General features: G+C 46.2%; 1 long non-coding RNA gene and 1 pseudogene across 1 annotated transcript; both read left to right on the top strand.

Annotated features, from left to right (window-relative positions):
• The first annotated feature begins 8,276 nt into the window (after positions 1–8,276).
• On the top strand, positions 8,277–11,285 carry LOC149355839 (uncharacterized; annotated as a pseudogene).
• A 4,583-nt stretch (positions 11,286–15,868) lies between these two features.
• On the top strand, positions 15,869–20,039 carry LOC149355838 (uncharacterized). The gene is made up of 2 exons (XR_016291580.1): positions 15,869–16,117; positions 17,902–20,039. It is a non-coding gene; the product is annotated as an uncharacterized LOC149355838 (long non-coding RNA).
• The last annotated feature ends 5,852 nt before the right edge of the window (positions 20,040–25,891 follow it).

The raw sequence follows: 25,891 nt of genomic DNA, 5'->3' as shown, positions 1-25,891 counted from the left end.
AATGCTCGCAGTATGCGTGACCTCCCACAAAAATGAATCAGTGGGTCAGCTGGCTGCTCACTAGTTTGCTTTAAAAATTGTGCATGGCGTGTCGTTTCTTGCTGCAAGGGGTGGTCCCCTGAGAACGTCACCAGAACGGTGTCTGAAACCTTTGGTTTGATACACAGAGCAATGCTTGGATAGCCTGCAGCAGTGTCAGTTGATGTCTTATCAGAGTGGCAGCACACACCGGGAGACATGCCAGTTACTGACTCTCATTGTGACTGTCGCATCTTGCACTCAGCTTTGACAACCAGTCGACGCCATTGGCTGGAAGGCCTCTTTCACTTGGCATTAGCTGCACCAGTCTTGAGTTGTATCCAACATTGGGGGCTACGATCCTTTGCAATACTTTACAAAATGTTTCCACAAACCGTACAATATTTAATAAGTTCATTGCTTCAGATGTCTGCGTTAGCCTGTGTTCCTTAATGCTAGCAGAAATGTATAATGCCCTGCACTTTTACTGTCACAAGAGAAATTGGTGCCAGGGCGGCACAATTATGTAAAGGAATGGCACTGCACTGTAGCTGTTGTGGGGCTAGTCTAATGCTGATTCCCTGTTCTCGCTTCTTAATACAAATAGGTAAAAGATGATACTCACTGCAAATATACTAGTCTGTTTTATGTGAAATGCAAACGCCATTGGCCATGGCACCGGTATTTTCGCATGCACTTATTTACGGTCACCCTATCCTAGCCGTTAACTGTACTGTAGGGTACCGTGCTTTCCAGAGCCATCGTGATGTCCACTAGGGTGTTTCTTAAAGGATAAAATTTAGTGGACATGGTCACAGAATAAGGCTGCCACAGAAATTTTAAACAAATGTCAGAGTGAGTTCTTCGCTTGCCGTGGCTAGCACTCGTGGTAGTCCAGAGGTAATGGTTTCGACATCGTCTCATGCTGCACTCTCAAAATAACAGCTTCATGCTCTGCTCCATGTCTTGGTTTTTTTTTTGTGAGCTCAAGCCATCAATTCAACAGCAAATAATATACATGTGGTCAAACTTCGAGTTAAGCCTTTAAGAGAAGTGCACCCGCCATCTTAAAAATAAAAAAAAATGTCTAAGTGATGGAGCATCAGACTAAGACGCAAGTCAAAGTTGCCTTTTAAAAAACCTGGTTGTTATGTTATCGCTTTGCTAGCAGGCAGCAGAGTGGTGGCACTTTCTGAATGCATGCAAAAGTTTGTTTGATTCTTCGGGTTTAACGTCCCAAAGCGACTCAGGCTATAAGAGACGCCGTAGTGAAGGGCTCCGGAAATTTCGACCACCTCGGGTTCTTTAACGTGCACTGACATCGCACAGTGCACGGACCTCAAGAATTTCGCCTCTATCGAAATTCTACTGTCGCGACCAGGATCGAACATGCGTCTTTCGGGCGGGCAGCCGAGCGCCGCAACAACTGAGCCAGCGCGGCGGCCGCATGCAGAAGTGTGTCATGCAGTGCAGCAGCGACTCGACACGATGGCGCGCGTGCATGCCTCTAACTTTCGTATTTCTTTCCTTTTAAGCACTAACTCAGTGCAACTCCTGTGACAGTATCTTAGACATTGACCAAATTTGAAAGTTGAATTCCGCACACTTTTATTGCGATGTTTTGCAGTGCGAACTAAAAACTCAATACTTAATTACGACCAGCAGAAGGTGTGTATAGGTAAGGTATTGCAAAACCTATTCAGTCTGTTCTTCCCTCGTTCAGTGTAATTTTGAAGGATTAATGCGCTTGTGATAAGCTAGTTCCTTTTGTTTGTAGCTTGGCAAAGGATGGCAGTTTCTGCGGCAGTATTTGATATGCAGTTTAGCCCACCTAGTAGTAAAAGACTTTTAATCGACCATAATTTATAGGCCGAGCATGTCGACCGCCTGGGCGACCAGAAGTCGGTGTTCTTCCCCTTCAGCTCCAAGCTAGTCGAGCCAGGTGGGGATAGATAGAGAGGGTGGGGGGTAGGAACCCGAGTGCTGAGCAGCCGGGCAATAGAAGAGGCAATGGGCCAGGTCCGCATAGATACAGGGGCAGTTGGGACAGGAAGGGTCCGACCGAGAGCGATAGAGAAAGAGGCGGGACGGGGTGATAACTGCATTCATCTGGACGTGCCTAAGAAGGCGAGACTCCGGCAGCGTGAGTGACGAAGGAGGGGGAGGGTAAAGGCGTTTGTCGAGGCGGAGCTCAAGGTAGACCTCTTTTATGGTGCGGCGAAGGGTGAGTCTCCCACCGTCCTCCGAGGGCTTGGACCAGGGGATCAACGGTGCTCGGGAAAGTGTGTCGCGGGCGAGCTGATGGGCGAGCTCGTTGCCGTCAATCCCTGAAGGCCCGGGGACCCAGCGGAGGAAAACGATGAAAGGCTGCAGTGCGGAGACCGCTCGTTCGACCTACTGCTGGAGAGAAGGGGTCATGGTGCGTTTCTGTATGTGGTGTATAGCGGCTTGTGAGTCTGAATAGACTGCGTAGTCTTGGAGAGAGCCCTTAGCGAAAACTAATGCGTTTGGAATATACGGTGGGCTGTTTAAATTGTATTTTAACCATTTTTGTATTCATGAATGCACTAAAAATATGTAGGAAATACGTTCCTGAAATTTCATGCTTGGTATTCGAAATATATTCATAAAATATGCCAAAAATACCTCACTTAAAGCATGCTTCGAACCCTTTTCGAATGCGTGAAAAATATGTATGCAGTTTCAGCATCTTCTCAATATATTAAAAGTGTATTAGGGAAAAATGAAATTAATTCATCTAAAGTATACTTCAATTCTACAAAACGGGCAGTCCATCTAAACGTATATATATGCAGTTTTAGCATCTTGTCAATACATTAAAAGTGTACTTTCGTAAATATCAAATTGATTTATCCGAAGTATACTTCAATTATAACAAACGGGCAGTCCTTTTCAACGTATTTGCAGCACACTTCTAGCTGCCGCTGAACAGTCGAGTGCTCGAAATCGCGTTTCGGGAAATGGCATTTGCGTGTTGTCAACGTATTTGAAGTGTACTTCCGTAAATACGCAATTAATTCGCCCAAAGAATTATAAATTCTAGCAAATTGACAGTCTGCCTTAGCATATTTGAAGCACACTTCAAGCTGCCGTTGAACAACCTAATGCTCGAAATTGAGTTTCGGGATATCGCAATTTGAGGTTGGCATTGTTTTTAAAGTGGACTTTCGTAAATACGCAATGAATCCGTCCAAGTATACTTAAAGTCTAGCAAATAGCCGGTCCGCGTAAACATATTTGCATTACACTTCAAGCTACCGTGGAACAATCTAGAGCTCAAAATAAACGTTTCAGGGAACAGCGAAAACTCTTCCTTTCCTGTCGTTTTCGTTGCAACACAGTAATCTTAGCGCGAGAACAACGCAGGACAAAGACGACACGGGACGAGAAAGCCTGCGTTCCCGCTCTGTGATTACTGTGTTGCAATGAATTACCAACCTGCCCAAGCCTTTTCTGTTCTGAAGTCCTTTCGTTTATGGTAACTTCTAGCAGGAAGGTAATCACCACTTATTTACACTACGTGCGGAGAACGTGACAGCATGATACCGGCAAAGCCGCCTTGGATACTTCCGGGCCCGCATATGCCGGCGAAAAGAACCACGAGAGCCAAATCCGACCGGCTCCCTTAGACGCCCGTGTATCTGTTGGTTGACAGTTCGACTCCTGACCTAATCTTGACGCAAGTTTCGACGAGCACTTCGGTTTTGGATTGCCCCCAGATTCGAACGCGATCAGTAGGGCATTTATGGGATAATTTTGTGGGCCCATAGTCTGCACACAAAAAACGCCTCACCGGGCATGATAGCGCATCGCCTTCAGTGGGTATATATAAGCCAAGCCAAGTAAGGCGCTTGTTGGAGCACTTCTTGTTTGCTAGGGTACAGTGCAGCTGTGCAGTTATCTTTGCCGTTCCCGTTCTGTCTCGCGGCCTTTAATCTGATGTGCATCGTGACTGATGATATCTGCGCTTGTATAATTTGTTCTGAGGTTGACGCATTAAACCTTTTCATTCTTTGATGCCGACCAGTACACTTGTTTTTTAAGCCGAAGTCAATATATTTTTAATGAATTAAATGTACATTTTTAGTGTATCTATAATATAATCTAATATATGTAATGCATATTTTTAGTATATTTTTGGTGTATTAAAAATATGCTAAGCGGGCAAAAATGCACTTTTCACGTATTTTAAAGAACGTTCAAAATATTATTCCTAGTATACTTCGAAGGCATTCGTATTGCAGTTTAAGCATAGGGACAAAAAATGCGAAATAAATATGAAATTAATACAATATGTTTGAAATGCATTTTAAGGATATCCTGTTTTTCGGAAAGGGAGGAAAGGAGGGCAAATGACTGCAGGGCATGCGCAATGGCGAGGACCTCGAGGGACAATACGTCTGGAGGGCGTACATACGGCCCGCTGGTGCGGGGTTCAGGAGCAGGGAGGTGAGGATGGTACAGGGCGTAGCGGCAGGAACCTCGAGGAGCCACGAAGAAGGCATCCGCGTGTAGGCTACACCCTGGATATCAAAGAGAGGGGAATGGTGCTGCGCGGGCGCATGACAACGGCCGGCGTGCAGGACGGGGGACATGTTGGTCGGGAGGGGAAGGATACGAAGATTGGGAGCGGGGGTGGGAATACGAGAGGTAACAGGGGAGATTGGAATTGGAGAGATACCCACTTCAGTCAATAACCACTGACCCTGACGGGTAAGCGAAAGCCGGGCAAGCTGCGATTCACGATGGCGACTGAGAAGAGAACAAAGAGGATGGAAGAGACCTGTGGCAAAGAGCTTAGCGGTAGAGGTAGTGATAGGGAGGTTTAGAGCTGCCTTGTAGAGGCCCACAAGGGCAGTCTCGAGAGCGTTGAGTCTGAGTGAAGGAAGCGTAAGGTGCAAAGTACAAGACCTTGTTGAGGGCCAGTGCGTGGGCAACGCGGCACGCGTGAGCCTCGTGCAGACCTGAGCGTCTAGTGACCACGTGCCGCAGGAGGTGAGTTACCGAGTGGCAGGTGGTGACAGCGCATTGGAGGGCTTGCGCATTCTTGGCCGCATGCAAAGGAAAGCCAAGAACTTTGCACTGTGTGACGACAGGAATGGGAGAGCCAGAAAGGTAGAGAGAGACGAAGTGGTTGTGTGAGCGCTGGTAGGAGGAATGGCTTAGAAGGAGAAGCTCGGATTTCTCAAGAGCAGGAGAGAGGCCAGCGGTGGTGAGAAAGGAGTCGTTGAGATCTAGGCCACGTTGCAGGGTGTCCTGTACGTGACCGGGAGAGCCAGATGAACACCAGAGAGTGATGTCATCGGCGTAAAATATATGATGCAGGTAGGGAATTTGAGCGAGCTGGGAGGCGAGAGGGGCCATAGCGAGATTGAAAAGGGTAGGAGAGAGAACAGCACCTTGAGGAGTGCCACGGGTGAGGTGGTGTGGGTTAGACAAGTGGGTATGTACTCGAAAGCGAGCCACACGTTTAGAGAGGAATGAGCGGATATAGGAGTGCATGCGGGAGCCACAATAGAAAGAGGCGAGTTGAGAAAGGATGTGATCGTGGCAAACACCGTCAAAGGCCTTGCGAACATCGACGATCACAAGTGCGTGAATGTGAGTGGGTATAGGTGGCAGGAAGGTTTGGTGGAGAATCAGAAACGTTGTCCTGTACACAGACGCGGGGTCTGAAGCCAATGAGAGAATGGGGCAAGAACTCTCGTGCATCAAGAAAATCAGAGAGGCGAGTCAGAGCCATTCGCTCAAGGGTTTTACCAACGCACGACGTCAGCGAGATTCGGCGGAGGTTAAAGAGAGAGGGAGGTTTGCCCGGCTTTGGAATCATAGAAATAAGGGAGGATGTTCCGGAGCTCGGCAAGCAGCCGCTCTCCCAGGCCTCATTGTAGGTTTGAAGGAGGAATTCTTTGGCGCAGTCAGGAAGGTTACGAAGTGTGGTGTATGTAAAGGCATACTCACCGGGAGCCGAGCGTGTAGCATTTACAGCCAGAGCAGATTTGAGCTCCCGGAGAGTAAAGGAGTGGTCCAGATCGGGGTTAGGTCCACCTGAGTACACCGGGTAGGAGGGTGCCAGAGGGTGCGGGAGGTAGAGAGAGGCGAGTTGATCAAAAACGTCGGTGGGAATCCCCTGAGTGAGGGCTTTGGCTAGAGTGGGAGCAAGGGCAGGCTTAGTTCTATGGAGGGATTTAAAGAGATACCATGCGGATCGCGAGTGCAATGCAGAGTCAGGGCCATCAGAAAGAGCACTCCAACGAGAGTGCTCGAAGGATCTCGGCCCACAGAGCAGTGATCCGGGAGGAAAGTTCGGCATTGTGGGGTTGGGAGCGGAAGGAGCGTTGAGGACGTTTACGGCGACGCCATAAACGGAGAACATGAGGGTCTGGGTTTGGGTGACGAGAGCGAAAGCGACGGCTACTGGACGTGAGCGCTGCAGAGATGCGCGACGTCCAGTCGTCGTAGGATTGAAAGGAGTCGGAGGCGAGATTAGTGCGAAAAGCAGGCCAGTCAGTGTGAATAACCAGATGACAGCGAGGGATGTGGGAAAGAGAGGTGGTAATATGAATGAAAAAGTGGTCACTGAGAAGAGTTTCGGCTGTCACCTGCCAGTGAAAGGAAAGTGAACCCCGAGAGAAAGTGAGGTGGGGTGTCGTGGGGCGTTGTGAGGCAGTGTCCGCTCGACTAGGAGAGCCAGGAGTATTAATAAGGGTGTGGTGGCGTTCCTGGGCCAGACAATGGAGGAGGCGTCCTGGTTTGAAGGTTTGTGGGTACCTCCAGAGTGTGTGAGGGGCATTAAAGTCACCACCAAAGAGGAGATGGGAGGTAGAAGGAAGAGAGTAAAGGAATTTGCCCAGACCAGAGAATAAAGAGGAAGTGACAGGGGGGTTGTAAAAAGACAAAAGGACGAGTGAGATGCGGGAAGAAGGGTGTAATAAACCACACCAACTAAATATTCAAGGAGGGTGGAGGGGATGTCAATTATCTCTACGAGCACGTCACTGCGTACATAAATAGACGCAAGTGGTGTGGCTGTAGTGGCATGGTAGGCGCGGTAGCCTGGGACAGTGCGGGCCGTCCGACTCTCCTGGAGAAGAAAATGAGGAAGGGAGGTGCGGGTGAGTAGTTACTGGTGGCGGGGGGTCTTATTGTGGCATATATTTCGGCAGTTCCACTGCACAATCTCTAGGTCCTCTACAAACGCCATTATGATAGTGGAGTGGTAGAGGCTCGTGATGGTGCGCGTTCCTTCTTTTTGGCCGGGGGCAGTGACTGATAGACGGATTGGAGCATAAAAGTGAAGGATTCCAATTGCTTTGATTGTGCTTGGAGGGTGGTAAGAATCTGGAGAACCGAAGTTTCCAGGTGAACCAAGCGAGTGTGATGTGCCTGTGTGGTGGTTTCGACAAGGTCAGCCAAAGGGGCGACTTGGGCGCTGTAGGAGGGAGTGGTGAACGTGGCAAGGTGCTCATTTAGCTTGCTAAGCTGGGAGGTGAGAGAGGAGGTGGTCGTCTGGAGGGTTTGAGTCAAGGCATGTATCTGCTGTTGTAGATCGTGGGAAATGCGCTGCTGCTCTCGCTGCTGGCGTTCCAGCATTGAGAGCCGGAGGTCGAAGGAGCGGCTCTCGTCAGTCAAGGATGGAGAGGGTGGTGTAGCGGAAGAGAGGGACGCTGGCACCGAGGGTCCTTTAACTATGGCGGCGTAGGAGCCTGGTGGTGACGTGATCGGAGCTGATGGAGTTTCATGATTAGAGGAAGAGGGGGTGGTGGATTGAGTGGCCAGGCGCAAAGCTAGGCGCCGGAGGTATGCAGATTTGGCACACTCGCGTTGTTTAGCAAGGAGGAAGGGGCAAGTGGGGTCGAGGGTCGAGGTTTACCTGGCAATGAACGCACCAGGGCTGGGTACATGAGCGGAAGGGTCAGCGGGTAGAGGAGCAGCACAGCGACGGCACTTCGCCGGAACGCTGTGCTGGGTGCATTGGTGGGCGCGGTGTCCTAGAGTAAGACAACGGGTGCAGGTGGGAGGCTTATGTTTATGAGGACGGCACCGGAAGGCAACGCGTTTGAAATATAAAATTGGGGGATGACGGTACCAGCGAAAGTTATGAGCACCGTTTGAGTGGATCCCACCATTCGAGGAGTGAGAATATCTGTTTTGAAAGATTCGAGTTCATGCATGAGCTCATCAGGAGTGAAGTGGCCACCGACATTATGGATGACGTCGAGGCATGAGATGGGAGGATGGGGGGCGTAAGGTTTGATGCTGACAGGCTTACCGCGAACGTGAAGGTGCGGGATAGAATGTAGGAGGTGGGCGGTGAGAGGAGAATAAGTTTTTAAAAACACAATGCTTTGGGCTGGCTTGGCCTGAAGGGTGATGTCTGCACTGGTCTTGGAGGAAAGTTGTGCAGCGGAGGTGACTGCGGCGAGCACATCGTAGAGAGGCAGCTTGGGAGTGAGGGTACCAGGAGGGAGTTGGATGCCAACAGTGATGAGCTCGGAGCGGGGTCGGGTGGCGGAAGCAGGCTTACGGCTGGCACAGATGGTGCTCCAGCCTGTTTCCGGGATGGAGTGCCGTCTACCGGGGACGCCGTGAACTTCATGTCTGCCGACGAGTCGTCAGCCTCAGACGCAATCTGTGACGCTGGTGCCGGGCTGCAGGTCTTGGTGTCAGCGGGTAATGTGGCTGGAGTAGGCACGGTGGCACCGGCGACTTCGACGGACGCAGGCGGCTGCGACGCGTCTATGGGCCCAAAGATTTTGTCGTCCCTTAGAGCGTGGAATTGGCTAGCAGTGGACGCTGCGCCGACGACGAACGCTGCCGTCTGCGCCACGGCCGTCGATCCGGAGCTCCCAGCGTCGCTCACAGCGTTGGCTGCGACAGGATTGTGCGCGGTGACGTGGGCGGTTCGAGTAGGCCCCGCGGTGGCGGCATCAGTCGGTCTGGGCTGCCGCGGCTTGGTCAGACGCTGCATTGCCGAGGTGCAGGCGCGGCGCGTGAGGGTTAGCGAGGCACCGCCCCGCTTCATACTTTTGGAGGCGCTTGGAGGGCCAGCTCCACGTGCTTCGGAAGCCTTCCTGAATCGATGGAGAGGAAATCTAGGGGCGGGCGGGGCCTTGGACCAGGCCAGGGGCAGGTGAAAGCGGAGCACGATAGGCAGCCAGCTAACCAGGGTGGCGCCACCTAGACGTGCAGTCTTGACCACCTATAACAACCGCAGTTATAATGAACGCTCACTTATTATGAATGAGGGTGGTGCTACTGTCAAAATATGTGTTAGAGCATTGGCTCTGCGTGTCATAGAATAAACTACTATGACAGCTCAACTTCGGGCAAGTGAGAACGCGTGGTACCCACCCTAAAGCAATGCGAAGACCCCCCAAAAGGAATAAACATTCAGAATCGAAACCAGTGACCAAGCGCACACTGACTGAATGCACTTTTAGTAAGTGCATGCATGTATGCGAGTGGGTGTGAAGTAGAAGCAGCAGCCTGGTGCACGCAAAAGAGGGACAGTTTTGAAAATTGCATGTAGTCTCCGTGATTAACCAATGCCAGCATTTGAGAACTCATGTCACCAGCTGGCCAGCAACGCATAACGTGTGACTGGCTGTCAACCAGTCACATGGTATGCCTTGCTGGCCAACTGGTGACGTGATGTGTGTTTTCCAATTGGTTCTCGAATTTCTTTTCTGCTGCCATGCGGGAACAGCCTACGTAAACAGGCAGTGCAATACCATATTCCACGTGCAGATGTGTTGCACTAGCTTCGTCGCTGCACCCGTACAATTTTGACGAGAGTCGGAGACGTAGAGGCCGACCTGCCACCAAGTGCCAAATGCATGTAAGAAGAAAAGTCAACTTACTACGAACCTCGGTTACAGTGAACGCAATCCCCATGACCACCAGGTTCATTATAAGTGAGCTGAACTGTATTTCATTTGTGCGCTCCTTTAGTGCATTCGCCACGGAAAGTGATGCAAAACAATAAGTTGTACTGCAAGTATGGAATGCAGTGTCACTTGGAATGATAAATATGATTTCGAGCAAATGAGGCATTCTTGCTTGTTTTGTTTTTTACATTTTAGACGAACAATGGAGGCGGCGTGATGGTGGAAAAGACTGTGTTAAGCCGGCTGCATGCGCACTGGAAAAGTGTAGCAGCAAAATTGCGCGGCATTTGCTAAGAGCCGTTTTCACGCTCGATGAGCTAGGGGAAAAATCGCTCTACGGGAAAGGAACAGATTCAAGCAAGGACGGAACAGTAAAGGAGGCCTTGGGCTCTGTCCGTGTCGATGCAGTTATGGATGAGTACGCCACTGGTTGATTCAGAGCAGTTTTCTTGCTTTAAGCCAGAAAATGCACGTTCCCCTGTTCGATCTTAGAACCTGCTGCTGTGTCACAGGTCTGACCGCATTCTTGATCAGTTGCTTTCACTGGCGTTGAGCACTGAGATTTGTGGGTTAAGTTCTGTATTTATGGGAGGTTTTGTCCACACATTGAATCAGGGTGGCCAGAACCTGTTCTGCTGGTAGGGTGCACGTGTTGATGGCGGCGCGCCCCAGACCAGTTAACTGAATTTCATCAACTCGCGGATTTTTTTTAACCCGTTTCTGAATTTGGGAGAGACTAAGATGTGAACCGCAATCCTTTCGCACATGAGGCACCTAGTCTACCTCTGTGCCATCGCTGCAAATATGCACTGCTTATAATGTAATAGTTTTTGGCTCACTGAATATATCAGTTGTTAGATGATTAGCACTGGTAACTTGCAGTAGAAAATAGAAACTTGAATGGTGAAAATATTCTTTAGTGAAGCTGAATCTCCAGTGCTGTAGTTCTACCCTTGTGGGATGTTTGGGTTCTAAAGCTGGGTTACGGAAAACTCCAAATTCTTGTACAACGCATACATTGGTTGTTACCTCTTTGCAAACTTTTTGACATCTGCATTGCTTTGGCCATCCATGGTTGTAGTATGGATATACTGAGGAACCATATATTAATGTCCTATGCATGCATGCCTACTAGGAATGAGCAGATAAGACAGGTCTATTTGCCCTTTTCGAAAGATGATGGGCTTCGTTTTCATGACCTTAAAATTTATAAGTTCTTTTTACTACAGGACTACACTCACTAATAAAACCGATTTCTTTTGGTGTTTTTCAGGCTACACCTGTGCCCAGATTGGAACAACAACACTTCATTTGAAGAACAGCATGTCTTCTATGCTGTGCAGGGAGATAAAGTAGGTTAATTCCTTGCACAGTGTACAAGACAGGCTGCTGTATGCACGTCATTGAATACTGGCTGCAGCTTATTGTAAATAAAAGTACACTTTCCCAAATATGCAACGTCTGTTTCTGCTCTGCATCTGCATAAAAAGATCGTTACCAACTCTTTGTAGTGTCAGCATTCAGAAACCAAATACACATAGCTCATTTTCTGGTGAAAAGCGCCCGACCCTCATTGGCCGGTAGCCATTAAGAACTGAGAAGAAACTCTCACATCAAGTGCCAACCAGTAACACGGCGGCGAACCTTCCCCTGTAGCACAAACGGGGCTCGGAATTGCGGACCCTCGCGGGCCCCACATGGGCAGCCCATGGGGGCCCGATGTGGGATATGTGCGGGATTTGCAACTTGGCATCGCGCGGGACCCACAGGGGCAGCCCAGTGGGCTTGCTACATAGGACCAGCAGGGGACCCCTATGGTCTGCATGCATAAAAACGATACAGGGGGCTTTCCTCGGTCCTTTGTGGGACCCATAGGGGCAGTAATGGGCTTCTTAGAGGGGACCTCCAGGGGGGCTTAGGCGGCAGTGCAGCGAGGACCCACACGGGCTAGCCCAAGTCCGGCCCACGTGGGCTAGCCCAAGTTCGGCCCACAGGCAAACACACATAGACCAAGAAAGAGACAGGACACACACCAGCGCTGAATTCAGCGCTGGTGTGTGTCCTCTCTCTTTTATGGACTTGGTGTGTTCGCGCTGTTGAACCATCATTATGAATATACACTAATTAGCCCAATCTGGACTTCATCCACAGGCAAAACAGTCCACTTTTGCTTCTCAACCGGTTTTCCTTGGGTGATGGCTCCCCCGCCCAATTACTTCTCCTTGTTAGAGACACCTCGGTGCGCGCTATCTTTTTCCCATTGAACAAGAAACGCGAGCTGTGATGCATTACGGGAAAGGTCTAGTATTGGACAGTCGCAGCTATTAAGCGACAGCGGAAGGAGCTCGTTCCGGTGAAATCCCGGCTCCGCCCGTCGGAAAAAAACCCAAATTCCTCTAAATAGAAAAAGAAAATAGCCCCACTGCGCCAAGTGGGCAAGTAACGCGTATGCCACGAAGGTTTTTGTTTGTTCTTTATTCCCGTAGGCCACGAAGGGTAATTGCTTCAGGCGTGTTTGAGCGACACCCATTGAACGCGTGGTCGGGTGTATGGCTTAGTAACCTGTGTTTGGGATGTGTTCTGGTCTGACAGTAATGAAAAAAAAAACAAATATTGGTGTGGTGAATGGGGGTTTAACGTCCCAAAGTGACTCAGGCTATGAGGGACGATGTACTGAAGAGCTTCGGAAATTTAGACCATCTGGGGTTCTAAAATGTGCAAAGACATCGCACAGTACACGGGCCTCTAGAATTTCGCCTTCATCGAAATTCGGCCGCCGCGGCCGGGATCAAACCCACATCTTTCGGGTCAGCAGCCGAGAGCCGTAAACATTGAGCCACCGCGGAGCCAGACAAATATTAATATGCAAATTACGCGTCAGAAATTGGACGGAATGAAAAGGGGTGTTATGGTGCTTCAGTGTACTGGAACAAATGGTGTGTATGTGTACAAGTGGCGTAGTATGCCGTGCTCTGTAAGCTAGATAAGGATTGATCATAGGTAATCAATAATTGGGATTGTAATCGACGATCGTTATCGGTAGAGTGATTGTGGATTGGTAATCGCTAAGAAATAAGAAAAGGAAAAAAGACGGAAAGAAGCTACCGAGAATCTCACGCAGCGGAAGGTGTACGTCACATTACTTAACGAGAGATAATGCGTGCAAAAGAAGACAGGACGAAAGAGAAGGCACGGACAAGCCAGGCGTCTCACCCTTACAAAAATGGATGTCGAGTTTCTTTTGAACATGTATGGAGAGCCTAATGATTCTAAAGGATCTCTATAGAAACTCGCTGTCTATCGAGTCAGCTCATTAAGTAGTCTATTTACTCTTTAACGAGACCTAACTATAAAATTTTGCTCTGTACGCAGTCAACAGAGATTCTTTAGAATTGGTTCTATAGGAGTTAATAATGAGTCAAATTTTATAGAATTTCTTTCGTGCCTTCACTATATGAACTTGCTCCGTTCGCAGTCAAAACAAATTCAATAGAATTTCCTCCATAAGACTTTATAATGAGTCAAATTTTATAGAATTTCTTTCGTGCCTTCACTATATGAACTCGCTCCGTTCGCAGTCAAAACAAATTCAATAGAATTTCCTCAGTAAGACATCATAATGAGCCAAATTTTATAGAACTTCTTTCGTGCCTTCACTATATGAAGTCGCACCGTTCGCGTTCAAAACAAATTCAATAGAATTTTCTCCGTAAGACTTTATAATGAGTCGAATTTTATAGATCTTGTTTTGTGCCTTCGCTATATGAACTCGCTCCTTTCGCAGTCAAAACAAATTAAATAGAATTTCCTCTGTAAGACTTTATAATGAGTCGAATTTTATAGATCTTGTTTTGTGCCTTCGCTATATGAACTCGCTCCTTTCGCAATCAAAACAAATTAAATAGAATTTCCTCCGTAAGACTTTATAATAAGTCGAATTTTACAGCTTGTTTTGTGCCTTCGCTATATGAACTCGCTTCGTTGGCAGTCAAAATAACTTCTATAGAAATGGCTCGGTATCGCTTCAAAATGAGTCAAAATTTTTAGAGCTTGTTTCGTGCCTTCGCTAAATGAATTCGTTCCTTTCGCAGTCAAAACAGAATCTGTTGCATTCTCTCCGTAAGACTTCTTAAGCCAAATTTTATAGATATTGTTCGCAGTTTTCACTATATCAATTCGCTCTAAAAGGCGGTAAAACTTTAAATCAAACTGCACATCAGCAAGCTAGAAATAATTCAACGCAAGCATATAACATTAAATTTTCGAAAGGCACCTCTGAATCGACGACCGATCTCAAGAAAAATTTGGCAGAACACAGCGGCAATGTATTCGTTTGCTTTCTTGAGTAAAAAAACAACCTCACCGCCGTTACGATCACTTGAAATCTCCAGAAACTGGATCAAAAAAGCGTACAAATACCTGTAACGAATATTTTTTTCCTCATTGAAAGACAAAATATGATCAGCTCTCACTACTGACTAATGAGCATGAATAGGAGTAGCCTTGTACTATCAGCAAGAAATGAAACGCGAACAAGACAACTGAACCACGGACTGCAAAATAAGCAGCTCTTAGCCAGGGGAAGCTGAATACTAGCTCCTGCTTTATTAATTTCGAAGGCACGAAGACTCTTCTTTAGAAGTGCTATTAAACCGCGCTTGTATTTCCAATAGAGGAGCTAATACATTGGTGCTTTTGTGCTGCCTCCTCAGTTTTCTTGTTCGCGTTTCATTCGTTGCTGATAGTACATCGTTGTCATTGCATTCGCCTTTTTTCGAGTTCTTGTTGATTTGTGTCTGCACCAGTTGTTTCCTATTTTTTTTGGCGAAAAAATTGGCCTTCTTCCCGTAGCGTCCTGTCTATAGCATAAACGCTGCGCACGTGCTCTACCACGAGCAATGTTTGCCGACCAAGCACACGACGCACTGTGCGACAGTAATTCGGTGCAGTATTAGCAGAACCTCTCCAAAACTTCGTAAGTCACCTTTCCAGCATCGCAAAAACACTTTTACCATGGCGTTGCGGCTCGCGAGGGTCGGGAGTTCGGTGCAGCACTGAGGCCTGGCAAAGCTGCGTTTCACCGTTCCGTCGCGACTGCAGCGTGGTGACGGTTCATTTGACGGCTTGACAGAGTTGCGCCTAATTCCTTTATCGCCGCAACAACACAATGCAGAAGCGTGCACAAGAGGCACGCGACATTTTTCGGACAATATATTTCTCCAGCGCTGCACCCGATTTCTGCCCCCCCCCCCTCTTAAAAAAAAATGACCTCAATGGTAAAGACCCCTTCCGCTGTAAAGAGAGGCTGACTTCGTGAGTTTTGCAAAAGAGTAAACCTGTAGTTGAGACGGGCAGCCGCTACAGTAAACAGGCCCATTATTAAGATTATGTTCCTAACGTGCTTTTTTTTATCTTCGCTAGTATCTGTAGACATAAATTAATAAATATTGTTTGTTTTAAGCGCTTCCCACATCTTCAACAGACCAGCTATCAGGCCTACAATTCAACTTCACTGTGTGACGAAAATTCCTTTACCATGCTGGCATGGCCCCACCTTGAGTATTTAGTCGTTAGGTGCGTATTAACTCTATGTTAGGTGCAATGCTGGCTTTTCTAGTCTGAGCAGATGTGCGCGCGCTTCATGCGGACGCCTACCGCGTAGTCTGATAGTCGATCCTCGACTCAAGGACGCTGAACCAGGCGTTGCCTTCTCAAGGGAGGGAGATGCGTCTAGAACCACGTTGGTAGAAATGCCAGCACTTCTAATTATGAGTCCTGCCACACAGAATGAATTTCGCACCACAGAGTTACCGGCTCTCCCAAGGAAACAGAAACCGAAACTCTGTCCAGGAGCAGCGGCAAAAAATAAAAAAAGTCACACCGAAGCCAATCCAGTCCAATCCCAAAGTCGTCAGCAGCGGCGCCATGTTCTTTTTGTTGCCGGCCTGCCGGGTGGCGTTTCGGGCGTAGTTTTTTTTTGTTGCTGTTGCGCCTTGTGTGGTGTTTTCGTGCTGTGGTTTTCGAATGTGCTACAAAACTGGTGCGTGACCTGCGCGCTTCGAAAGACCTTCTGAAGCACCTGAAGTTCTTCTCAAGATATTGGACGTCGTATTGCGCCCTGCACCACGCCGTGACAATGCCAGCATCAACGTGGAAGAACGAACGACCTTGTGTGATTGCTTACGAATGTGAGTACAGTTCTTGAAATTATCTGCCAAAATGTTGTACTGGGGTGCGTGAAGTGCTGTAAATGCTGCTGGGTGTTGTCTGACAACTTCTTCGGAGTGCAGTAGAGGTTTGAGTTCGATGCAACGGCTTCCGCAAGTGCGCTGTTTGCACGTGATCGCGAACCTGCCACACAGCCACGGAAACCGTCGCTTCGCGCCTATAACTTCCTCTCCGCAGCGACGAAGTTGTGACATGGAGTACAGTTGCATGTTTTTACTCTCATGATATCGTTGTGCTCATTATTGCGATGATTGGGACCAACAAGCGGAAAGCACTGTGTTGGAACGACGTATGCTTCTCAGTGGCAGTAGTTCCCGGCGTTTAGTTTTTTCGTGCTTGTATGTGTGCGTGTGTACAGGGTATAATTCCAAGCTGAACAAAACATGGTCTGCCGAGTCCACGTTACAAATGCTCACAGTACTCAGGCCGTTCAGTGCCTAGAAGTGGAATGACGATGTAGCTACAACCGACTAGAGTTGCGCACGTCAAATGCAAGAGGAATGTTGCCGATGAGTTTCGCCGCGAAAATAACTTTTGGTAATCTCTTTCCGGCGTTATTCGCTCATAGAGAGTGTTTGTGGGCACTGGCTTTGTTTTTTTTTTTGGCATTTCAAGCATACTTCGTACTGGTGCAAAAATGAATTGCACACTTACGGCTGTACCATCGCAAACTGCGCATGATGTTTTCGACTATGCTTTGAAATAATTTTATTTCGAAGGAATTTATGGTGACGCATGCGGTTTCTCCAGAGTTTATCAAAGAGAGAAGTACTGAGACTTGGATTTGGCCGAGATGTTCCCACTTGCACTGTAGTGTCATGCCGTAAAAAGCTTATTATTTTATATTGTGTTTTGTTATGTCTGTGGTATTGGTGCTGATTCATTTGCCTGGCTGTAATCTCACTGCTTTTCTGCAGCAACTGGAATATAGCTTTATTGATCTCGCTACCAGAGTTGTAGAGATATCGTGAGTTTTTAATTTATGTAACTGAATGGAGTCATTTATATGGATGCAATGGATTATACTGGCTAGCAGTTTAAAATAGTTATGTGACATTGTTTACGCACTTACTATCTTTCTACAACTATTTCAGCAGTGTCAATCCAGCATTAGTGGAGCAGGGAAGTGAAAAGTTTTCTAAATGCAGCAGGATCAGAATCCATCCCTTTGCTTAACGAGGGGGTCGTCGGCATCACCATCTTGTCAGATGTTTAGTGAGTGCAATTACTGTGTTTGAGTAGTCATTCCCAGAGACTCAGATGTAGACGCTTTGTGCTGCTTGTGAGCTACTGAGGTTGAGTGACAGCTGTTCTCAGTTTTCACTGCACCTAATTTACTTACTGCAATTAATCAGTCACTTGTAAAACACAGAAGACAGGTGAATTAGTTCTCTAAAAAAAAGTGATTGTGATTGTCACTGCATTATAGTGGCAATAAATATGTATTAGATGAATACTGTTACAGGCTAATGTAATAGTTATTCATTCTTATGAAATGTTCTAGTCTGGCAGCAGTATCAGTCACAGCTGGGTGGTGTTTATAGTTCTTTTCGAAGTGTACATGCCATTTATTTTGAAATCATATACTTTCTGTATTGTGCTGTTAGTACTCTTCAAAGCTAGATCACTAGAGTACTACTGCTTGTAGATTCTGATCTGATTGAAGCTTTTGTTTGCATTAGTGTGAAAGCAGTTGTGTGCTAGGTCTCACTGACTGATTTTTTTTTCTTTGGCCTATACGCAGACATCTGGGTACTTCAGACTGGCAAGCATGGGTGGTGCCTACCTGACACCTCCTCGTCTCTGCGCAGACAAGAATGATGCACCTAATAATCTACCGGCCATGTCACATCATTGGCTTACTGCAAGTGATCAGCACAGTTTATGAATGGAAATGCTGGTATCTATGCAATTGAATTATTGTACTGTGGGATATGCACAATGAAGATCACATCCAAAGAATAGATGGAAGTGCCGATATGAACCAACAGTGCCTCCTTTTGACCAATTTTTATTTTCAGAATAATGCACTCAATTAAAAGATATGAATTCTAAACTAAATATGTCTATACCAGCATAGTTAGGAAGTCAGATCTTGTATCAAGCATTTGCATATTTTAAATGTGTGCTTTGAGTTGGTTGTTAATATCCCAGCACATTTATCCTCCTTACTATTTACTACAAAGGAATGAAATAGATTGGTTTTCGAAATATTTGTTTTGTTTCTCCTCTAAACCGAATATAGCTTTTCTTCTCATTTTTCTTTTTGTTCAGTTCACTTGATTACTGCAGCATATCATAGCTTTCTTTAGCAGTGAATTTTGCAGCCTGCTTATGATGGTCTCTTAGATTGTTGGGCAAGCTTACCATTTGAATCCAGGCAACACTTAAACTCAGCTCAGGAAAGCATATGCATAGGTATTGTATTAGTTGCCTGTGGACAGCAGCAGTGGAGTGAAGAAAGGGGGCTGTAACAGATGACATTCACAGCTTATGTTGTCACCTAACAAGGATTATTGAGCAGCCAACTGTCAAGCATCCTATTCTGGCCGCCCTGTATTCCCTATGGTTGGATCAATTTGTACATGTGAAGCAATGTAGGAAAACACAAGTTACATATATGTAATGAAAGAAACCAGTTCTTTTGTTGGCACAGTCAGAGATTTGATGTACAGCTTTTTTGTGGTTAATAGCGAGTAGTGCAAACCAGTCTGAATTAAAATGCCAACAAAGGCGCGTCCTTGTAGCAAACGGTAATATGCAGGATGGCTATCTGGTTCATTATTGCTCAGTATCAGACATAAAGTACTCCTTGAAATTTGCATCCTCATGGGACGATTTTTAGTCATGTAGAGTAGAAATGAATAATGGACTTTGTTTTGTCATTCTTGTACTTTGCGTCTTGCTTGAATTAAGAATTTATTCCTGCTCAAAGGAGTACAGACACCTAACTTTTGGGTGCATGTTTTCTGCTTTGTAATGATTCGTAAGGCATGGATTATTATGTGGTATTCTAGTATGCCCGCTAAATAATTTACAGTTCAATTTCTTTCTCATGCTGTTTCGGTTTCAACAGCCGAACGATGACTGTGACATCAAAGTGTGCTTAGAGGTCTAGGAGACATGAAGAAACTGATATAATCACTGCTTTGTCCTTTGAATTTGCTACAATGCTAAAGCCAAGCAGCCTCAACAGCCGGAATGACAACAAATGAAGAAGCAGCAATTTGCTGTTTTTTCATGCCTCATGTGACCTATAAGGGCACGTTAACGTTACATTCGTTGTTCGGATGTTGAAACCGTAATAGCATGAGAGAAAAATTCAATTATAAATTATTTATAGTTTGCAGCTGAATACCACCCGGTGATCCATGCGTAGTAGTGTCTTCCACATTACTGTGGAGAAGAAAGCATGCCACCAAAATTAGGTGCGTGTACTGTTTTAACAAGAGGCAGTTTAATTCTGGAAAGTAGATCTCACGTGTCCTCTTCAAAACAATTGTGACTCCTTCATCATGTTCGCTCTGCTGTGCACGCAATCTTTGGGACAGCTGTAAATGATATCCTTTCAGAATACTACATAAAGGTATACAGTGCTTTCTAACTTTTAATTCTCACAGAATGAACATGCAGCTAGCCTTTTGCTGTGGCTCCGACTAGCATTGTGTACCTTATGTAGGGCATAAGTGAATAAAATTAAGGCAGGCATATACTCAGAGCTGTTGAAGGCAGAAGGCTAGGCAGTATTTGTTTGAGTCGCTACTCCACTGTTTTTTCGTGAAAACATACTCTCTTTGAGGTGTGATCTTCGTTGCACATGTGGCGCAGAAAATGAATCTAAAATTACTTGATTGTCTCAAAATAAAATGTGCTCGTACTGTTCGTGTGCCATGTCTCCTATCAGTTTCATCATAAATGCTGCTAATTACTAAGGCTCGCCAGGAGCTGCAAACGTTCAATTCTATAAGCTGCTGTAAAAGTTGCTAAGTGAAATAAAGTTAGTTGATTGTATGTCGTGTGCTGTTGCTCTGTATGATTTCTTGCATGCTTACAGCAATCAGTGGTTACATCATATATGTTACATTGTACATGCTGGGCTTCTATAGGAATGTGGTGGCCAATTAGTTATTGGAACTCATTACTCAGATCTTATACAGTGTCAAAAGCATCACACTGCAATGAAATAAATGCATTCCAATGGATTTACGTAAAATTCATATAACTAGTTTCAAAAGAAAGTTGTTACAGTATTTCTTTTAAAGGATGTTAGCCGTGTTCCTATAACAATGCGGTGGCCAATTAGTTATTGAAACACTGTACCCAAATTCTATACAAATTCAAAAGCAGCACATAACAATGAAATGAGTACACTCAAAAGAATTTCTAAACAATTTCTCAAGGAGTTACTAAAGCAAGTCATTACAGAATTTCTTTTAAAGGACATTAGCCACATTTCTATAGCAATGCGGTGGCCAATTAGTTATTGAAACACTGTAGCCAAATTCTATACAGATTCAAAAGCAGCACATTACAATGAAATGAGTGCGCTCAAAAGGGTTTCTAAAGAGACTCCTCAAGGAGTTTCTAAAGCAACTCATTACAGTTTTTCTTTTAAAGGACGTTAGCCGTGTTCCTATAACAATGCGGTGGCCAATTAGTTATTGAAACTCTGGACAAAAATTCCATACAGATCTAAAAGAAACTCATTACATTTTAATGAGTAAATTTGAAAGACTTTCTAAAGAATCACAAAAGCAATTTTTGTAAGGGCATGACGCCTTTCCCCGAGGATTGGCAATGCTCAGTATCGTGAATGCACCTCACGCCTTTCGTATTTGAATCAATATTGTGTTTCAAACGTGTGTCGTAACATTGTTGGTGTGTAAACAGGTTGCTCGGACGATTCCAATGCTTGCTTGGTCATCCTCCTTTATTTACGGCACATTCCGCAGCATCGATGCGATGCGTGATGTTTGTTCAGGGCCTTAAGCCGCTCCCCCTCAGGACGCTCGTCGCTGATTGCGCTCGCACGTATGCACCATATGCCTGTGTAAAGAAAGAATACACACCACAAAACTAATTTTAGTCTTGTTATCATGAAGGACAAGAAATTTCGGTATGTAGCAGAGAAAATTTTTCGGTATTTTGTCTCTCTACGTTGTGCAATCTACAACTGGCTGGTTCAAAAAAGGCACTGAACAACTAGAAAGTTTCTGTTGACGCCGAGCATGTAACTGAGACGGCGGCAGTACTCAGACAACAGAGTGATTTCAAATGCGTACTTACGTCCTAGCAGCACGACGTCGCCGTCATAAAATCCGCCTTCTCCGCCGTGGTCTCCACCGCTAAAATGTCAGTAAATGTCACTGTTCACCACTCACGTCTTTCGGACCGAAGTTATTCAACACTGAGACAAGGACGACAGGGTTCCACCATACTTGCACTGGACGTACGCATGGAAGGCGATGTCATCTTCGATCTTGGATTGATCAAGCAACACGAGGAAAGGAACACAAAAATGTATAACACAAATTCAACGACGACTAGCGAGTGCCAGCGTGTTTTCGCAGCAACCCTCATCCCTTGACACTCAACCCAACCGCAGGAATGAAAAACCTGTTCCAAACAAACGCAGGAAAGGCGGGGGTGCACTGAACAGGTAGAATCGGAGCCCCCTCTCCACTTCATGGAGTGTCGCGGGGAGTGTGGTCGGGAGGGCGGCTTAAAATGTTCAGTAGTGGGCTGTAGAGTGAGTGCCTCCACGCCATTTCGGGGAAGGGGGCTGGGAGGGACAGGACAGATACAAAGGAGCCTTTGGGGAAGGAACAAAGACAGACAGACAAACCAGGATTGAGCAGGTTTTTTTTTTAGAGTGGACCCAGGAAAAGTAGGGAAGGCGGTGGTGAGAGGAGAAAAAAACTTGAAAAAAAAGTGCGCAAAGATAGGTTACTCGTGTGACGTTTGTTTGTTTTTATTTTGTTCTCTCTAGCGCTGTACCTTTTCGCTAGCTAACCTTTTCTTGTTCGTCGATAGAAATGTCGGCGATTTGTGATTAGTATCTCTTCCTGATAGGGTGAAGGGTGGGGCAGCTCGCGATGGCGCTTGGCCAAGTTGTGTTATCAATGTGCGATCACTAGACGAAGAAGACGCGCAAAGAATGTCTGCACAAAAACCAAGAATTTTGTGTCTTGATCGATGCATCGCCACAGACTGCTGCTAGCGGACATTAACAAAGCTGCTGCAATTAACGCGTCAGTAACAAACCTTTTGCAGCCTCTGGCGCAGTCGCCGGAGGCTCGCTATGTTCAGCAACCAGTCATGAATTCCATGCGCCACATGTTGCATGGGGACGACGAAATGCGCTTGAAGTGCTGGCGTAATTGAAGTGCGTTGAAACAAGCAAGAAACCTTATCCTGGAAGCTTTCTCCGCGGCGACCGTAGCACACCAGAAAAAAATACAATGCGATAAACGCAAAAGAAGCACCAACAAATCTCAGAAGCGGGTTCTTTTGTTATTACGACGTTCAAAGAGCAGCTCTTCGTCAGAGTGAAACGTGCAAGGTCTTGCTATTTGGTCACGCTTAACCCGTTTACCTCTGATGTAGGATATGCAGGCAGACTAAATGCGAGAATGTCAACTCTTCCCGTGCACAACTAGTGTACGTGTGACTGTCGATAGGTTTTGCCCGGCAACTCGCTAATGGCGCATGATGTTTCTGCACTGTGAAGCCCAGAGTAATCTGCGCAGGATTTACGAAGGCTGCTGGCGGATATACAGGGTGTTTCACCTAAGACTTTCTGCAATTTTTAAAAATAAGCTATTTGAATTAGATGCGCGCTTTTTCTGGCATACCATTGTCAGTGGTGTAGTACATCATAATGCAGCTAAGACGTGCTAACTAGCAGGCTTGTTAACCAATATTTAATAGTTAAATTTTAAACTATTACTGTTGGGCTCCTTGATCATTGAGAGCCATGTAGCCCACCGTAAGTAATGTCCATATCCGTTTTTAGAATTTCGAGAACGCGATTATCCTCGGCGCTGTGGCCCAATAAATTTTGGCTATTTCGACGAGTTAGGTTCACCGGAGAGGTTGCTTTGCCTGCAAGCTTCCCAAACCGCATGTATTTTGGCGCGATGTAGGCGAAATTAGTTGGGCCACAGCGCCGAGGATAATCGCGTTCTCGAAATTCTAAAAACGGATATGGACATTACTTTCAGTGGGCTGCATGACTCATTAATTAAGGAGCCCAACGGTAATAGTTTAAAAGTTAACTATTAAATATTGGTTAACAAACCTGCTAGTTAGCACGTCTTAGCTGCATTATGATGTACTACACCACTGACAATACTATGCCAGAAAAAGCGCGCATCTAATTCAAATAGCTTATTTTTAAAAATTGCAGAAAGTCTTAGGTGAAACACCCTGTATACTAGCCGTTTCCCGCACACACTGCATGTTTTGCTACTGCGCAGCTCACGCTTAGGCCTTTTCTAACAGATATGTACGATACAGGCGGGGAAAATGTTGGAATCGCAATTGTGCCCATGCCTAGCCCATATATTTTCCATGCAGGACCAATTTAGGCTACAGGCGGGAATACTGGTGTTAGCCCACACACAACCCAATTGGTTCTGTTAGGGCGCTGCACGGGCAGCCCCTGCTGGGTCTGGCCGCACTTCACAGTCATGTAGCCCCATCTTTTATGCACACGAACTGCACGCAGCCCATGCTTACCCCTTTCATACCCGATTTAGAATACAGGCGGTGAAGACTTCGGAATGGCAAATGTGCCCATGCCCAGCCCACGCGGGACCTTCGCCGGTGTTGCTAAGACAGCCCAAACTGCATGCCTGAAACGCTTCGCCACTGTGAAGCCCATAGTTTAGCCCCTGTATTTCCTACGCGGGACCCATGTCGGCTGAAGGCGGGAATACTAGCGCTTTGCCCACACAAAAACACTGCGGCTCCCTCATGGTGGTGTACGGGCAGCCCCTGTTGGGGTTCCCCGCGCTTCACCATAATAGAGCCCGCATCCTAGCCCGCGTGTATCTGCGGTGGGATCTAGGTGGGCTGCCCAGTCTGTTCAAGCCCATGCTTAGCCGACGAGGGACCCATTCGGGCACGAAGTGGGCAGCCCCAGCGTTTTGTGCCAGCACTGCACCCACGGGGGGCCCCTGTGGGTTTATTGCGGGCAGCCACCAGCCCTCATTGCCCATGTCGGACCCGCATGGGCCCGCCACCTTGTGCTACTGGGGTTCTTTAGAAACATAAAAAAAAACTCAGAAGAAAACTCATTAGAAACTCTCAAGACATTCTAGTGACTCTGTTGTGAAAGAGCAACGGCTTCTCATCAGACACACAAGAAAAATTTTCTTAAGGGGTCACCGCAGTACTTGTTGCCCGCCTCATGAAGAGTCAACATTATGGGTTCTTAATAACTTGCATGACTCCCTGTTGAAAATTCTAGCAAAAGCCTTGCTGGATTTGTGCTGGCTATGTTGGAGAAAGCGGTGGGCCGATTGGAAGAGTTGGTTTCCATGTTGCGTGCTGGTGGAGAGTGATGGGAGAGATGCTGGATGCACTAGTGGTGACGGGCCTTGATGGATCCAGTCGAAACTGTGGTGGCTACACTGGTACTTCCAGTACACAATATTGGGCAGAATGGAAACCATGCTGGATACTTGAGTAAACAATATGGGTTGTGGTGGGCTTGGATGTATCCATCGTGGTTATCTTGATGGGTCTGGCAGGCAACACTGGACTATGTGGAAACCACGGTGGAAGCCTACGGACGTGTACCTACTTGTTGGGCATGGCACAAACCATGGCTGCATTTGCATGGCCGATGCTGGGCAGCAGATACTGCATGCATGTGCTTATATGGTTGTCAAAATGAAACTCATCAATGCACTAACAATCTCAGTGGGTCAAATCTATCAAAGGTACACCTGGCACTTTACGCTGTTAAAATTAAAACTGCATGAAAAAAATTCTTTTTTTACATGTGCATATGTTGACTTGACAATTTCACAAATATTTCAAAACAAACGACTTATATACTGGGGCTTAGATTATTTTGAGCAAAATATTCCTGAAAAAGTTTAACTTCATTGTATACAAAATAATATATTGCATGTTTACAGAGCCCTGCATGCCTGAATCCAAACACTCAATTTCATTGAGAAAATTTTATTGAGCGTGAATTTTAAGACATTGCTAATTCAATTAACAAACTGTTAAGCACACAACTGGACACACAGCTGCTTTGGAGAATGGTTACGAAGTTACGAATACAAATATATACACAGAATATTTCTACAAGGCTGATTACAGCAGACTTATACAGGCACTTTGGTACACAATTATCAGTACAACACTGTTTTTCAAAACAGAAATCCAGATATATATAAACACAATATGAGGATCTTAATTACACAGCATATTTCACACTAAGAATTGATTTGGTTTTTACATTGGATGAGAGAACTCCAGTATAGCAAATGCACACCTTCCCTGTAGTCTCAAGAAAGCATATACCATGGAGGTTGTTCTCTCGACGCGCGTTTCAACACTGCCCCCTCGCACGTCGTGCTGTCGATCAAACATTTTAAGGGATAGCCTCATCATGTTTTTACGACAACGTACTCTCTACGACTGCTACGTTGGGTACTTTGTTAGCCTTGCTGATCTGCCATCAATATAAAAAAACTTCCCCATACAAACAGAAA

This window comes from Amblyomma mixtum, chromosome 3 (genome assembly GCF_055824585.1).
Source record: "Amblyomma mixtum isolate Tamu chromosome 3, ASM5582458v1, whole genome shotgun sequence".
In the NCBI taxonomy this organism is placed as follows: Eukaryota; Metazoa; Arthropoda; class Arachnida; order Ixodida; family Ixodidae; genus Amblyomma; species Amblyomma mixtum.
Note: the sequence above shows the minus strand (reverse complement) of the source record. Positions and strands in the feature narration are given on the sequence as shown.